We start from the raw sequence: 3,755 nt of genomic DNA on the forward strand, positions 1-3,755 counted from the left end.
ATGTAATGCAGTTGTTCACAATCTGTATCCCCTGTGTCCTGATTTGCACGAGACCCTTACTCAGGGACCCAAACGCACTAGACATTGACAGATAACTGCTGTTAATCTCTCTCAAAAAATTACTACAAGTTTTTTGCCAGGCTTCACTTTCTTCCCATAGTTTGTCAATTTCAATATTAGTGATTGGTACTACATTTTCTCTTTGTTCTATTACCATTAATTGGTAAAGCTTCAATTTTCTTTTTAGAATAAACTCAAAAACTTTTCCACACAAGTTTTAATTTTTTACATAATTTATGAAGTGAAAAGGATCCTTTCTATTATAATATCTTCCCTCTGCATTAAAATTTCTGTAGGGAAATGTTAGGAGGGGAATGTGACCAGAAGGCACTTAAGATTTGGATTCACATGATTCACATGTGCATTCTGTAATTTCTCTTCTATCAAAGCCAATTCTCTATCAGTTTTAGCTGAGAGTTTCCTGGGACTATTTAAGTCCTTGCCACCATCTAAGGTTTTGTTTAAATTAATCAATTAATCAGGTTTTATCCCAAAAGTGGGCCATAGGAAATGGCTTTTAACAATAGTTGAAAGTCATTAAGAGTCTGCAATTGATTTCTCATAATTTGCACCTTCTGGGGTCTAATTTTTTTGTACATCTATTTTATAGCCCAAATAATCCATATAATTTCCTCTTTGTATTTTTTAGGAGAAACTATAATCCCCAACAAGGCAAAACTTTCTTTATTTCTTCAAACATTGACATTCTTCAAATATTGACATTTAAATGAGTTAATAAAATGTTATTCATATAGCGGTAAACTATAGATTGCCAAAATTGTTTGTGTATCATTTCCAATGGATGATGTACAAAACATAGGCACAGGTTAGGGCTATTTAACATTAACTGTGTGAGAATCTTCCATTGATATCTGTTAACAGGCTGAGAATTATTATAAGCAGACAACATGAAAGCAAATTTTTCTGTCTTTGTCTTATAAAACAATCTTTTAAATCAATAATAAGAGACAATCCTTTAGGCAATAGAGAAGGCAAAGGAATGCCAGACTGTAGAGAGACCATTAGCTTATTAACAGCTCTTAGATCTGCTAACATTCACCATTTTCCAGATTTTTTTAATAACAAACACAGGAGAATTCCAAGGGCTGGTTGATTCTTGAATATGCTGAGCATTTAGCTGCTCTTCTATGAGCTGTTCTAAAGCCTGAAGCATCTCTATTGGTTTTTTTTTTTGACATTTGTTTTTTTATTATTATTGTTGTTGTTTAGACAGGGTTTCTTTGTGTAGCGTTGGCAGTCCTGGAACTCACTCTGTAGACCAGGCTGGCCTCAAACTCACAGAGATCCACCTGCCTCTGCCTCCTGATTACTGGGATTAAGTGTGTGCAACATCTGGCCTCTTAATGAGCAAAAAAATTATTCACTAATTCTTTACATAAAGAAAACTTACATATCACCATAAGTTAATGAAACTGTTACTGCTTTAAATCTAAAAATATAACTAAAATCATGACTAATTTTTCACAGTGTCCACATTTAGTGTTGCCAGTTATCAAACGACTGATTTCCATTAGGACTGTAAAACACATACCTAAGGACAATGACTCCCAGGTATTAGTTCTCTCTTTAGCCTCATTAACTCATTTCATCTTTCAATTGGCAGAGGAAGAGGTAACAACACATGAGCTGTTAGATATCAAGAGTTATGATATCCTGAGTTACAACTATCTGTCTAGCACAATCGGACCATTTCCTTTTCAAACAACAATCACAATTTAAAGAATGACATGGTTGAGAAATAGTTAGAAAGATATTTTCTAGGCAAAGCTGAAATCATTCTCCAGAGATGTTATGTCCACTTTTTACTGGAGTAGGATGTCCTTCTGTCTATGTGTTACTTTTACCATTTTACTGTAATTATGTCCACTGACATTACACAAAAATTAATCAATTGCTTTTACTATGTGACTAGAAAATATGAATTCTACTGCCTCCATAAAGAATCAATAATTATTCTTGAAATAATTAAAGTCACTGGTAAAGTCAGTAACAATTGATAATTTTTATATTTATGACTAATCTATCATAAACAAAGGCCAATCTGAAAAACACAATTCTAGAAAAAGTACAGTCATGTTAAGAATAGATATGGAAGTACAAGGACCTCAGAGGCTATGCTAGACCTAACAGAAGAAACACAAAATTGATTTTAAACTGTGGGTTTATACAAATAAATAAAACTCTTCCCATCTTGTACATATGCTTAAAATTTCTTACACAAATATAAAAATGCTCATTTCCTTTACAAAATTTCTAGAAAAAAGAATGAAAAGAATTTATTATCAGCTCCCAAGTTTTAGGCTTATCTTTTTCTACCCTTATCAATTTTCTGACATTTTAAACCTAAGGAGGAAAATCTTTTTTGGTAAATGAAGCAGGCCAGTTAGTCTCTCAATGAATGTCCTAAAGAACTCTGCGAGGCTACATATATCCCACGTTGCTTTTAGTTTTCCATCTCTTCTTTGCTTCAAACCCCCACGCCAGTTTCTTCTTCTTTCGAGCAGCCTGTGAGTTTTCAGCCTCCTTTTTGGCTTTAACAAACTTGTGGCAGGCAATTGCTTTGGCAATTTTTACAACCAGCTCTCGAGTAGCTAGCTGGTTGCTGAGCTCTTCAGCCTTCTCAACATCCCATTCCTCCACAGCCTGGTCTATCCTCTTTTCAAGGCCTGATTTCTAGATTTTTTTCTGTTTAACCGGCGGTTCAAATCTATCATTGGCTCCAAAGTACTGAGTAAGCTCCTTCCACTGTGTTTCACTCGAGGACTGTTCACTGTGAGATTCTTTTTCATTCTTTGATTTGCCTTTTTTGGAGCGTTTTCTTTTTTTCTGTCTGAAACGCGATGTTGAATTTTTCTGTTCAGAATGTCTTTCGTGAAATCTGTTCCACATGTTCAAGGGAGTTCCAGAAGGACACTTCTCATATGCATTTGCATCAGCCTCTGTTTCCGGTTTTGGCTTGCCTGCTGGGAAATCTGACATCCTTGGCTTGCTACTGCTGTCAGTCTTTCCATCTTCCTGTAAATTAAATTCTCTAAGTTCTGGATTCTCTAGTGTGGCTTCATCTTCAGAATCTGACTCAATATCGCTTTCATTTAGCCCAGGAGGTAACAGCCCACTCCACATCTTTTCTTTGGCCGGGAAGCAGGGGCTCCCCAGCCATCTTAGAACCCCAGCAACATCTTGCCTTATCCGCGTCTCTATTGTTAAAGGCCATTGAGCAAATCATGCAGATTTGTTGGTGTCTTTGGAAGATTGGCAGTTTTTGTGCAGTGTTCTTGTACCTGAATGGTCAATGATTGTTCTTTATAAAATCTTCTGATATTTTACTCAGAGATACAGGTTAATAGATAGTCATCTATAATAGTCAAACTTGTAGTCATGTTAGTTAAGATTCCTAGATGTACAGAAATATATTTCAGATAGATACAGATTCTTAAATCTTTCAAAGACTTTCAGTATATGACATTTAAAATGTTTAAGAACTTAGGACTTTTCATGACAATGAGACACATCTGCTCTTGGCAGCACCAATCAATGTCAAGAGGATAATGGGCATCGAAGAGGCTTCTTATGGAGATTGTTAGCCATTTGGGCAATATACTGGTCTTGCCTGAACTGCTTGTTGTTATGCTGTATGAACTGGACTTGCAAGTTGCCTAAAACATAATGAAACA

The 3,755-nt window shown here is 35.5% G+C and overlaps 1 pseudogene; it reads right to left on the reverse strand.

Moving 5' to 3' along the window:
• Window positions 1-2,446: 2,446 nt before the first annotated feature.
• LOC142839948 (protein FAM204A pseudogene) lies at window positions 2,447-3,236 on the reverse strand (annotated as a pseudogene).
• Window positions 3,237-3,755: the final 519 nt, after the last annotated feature.

This window comes from Microtus pennsylvanicus, chromosome 1 (genome assembly GCF_037038515.1).
Source record: "Microtus pennsylvanicus isolate mMicPen1 chromosome 1, mMicPen1.hap1, whole genome shotgun sequence".
In the NCBI taxonomy this organism is placed as follows: Eukaryota; Metazoa; Chordata; class Mammalia; order Rodentia; family Cricetidae; genus Microtus; species Microtus pennsylvanicus.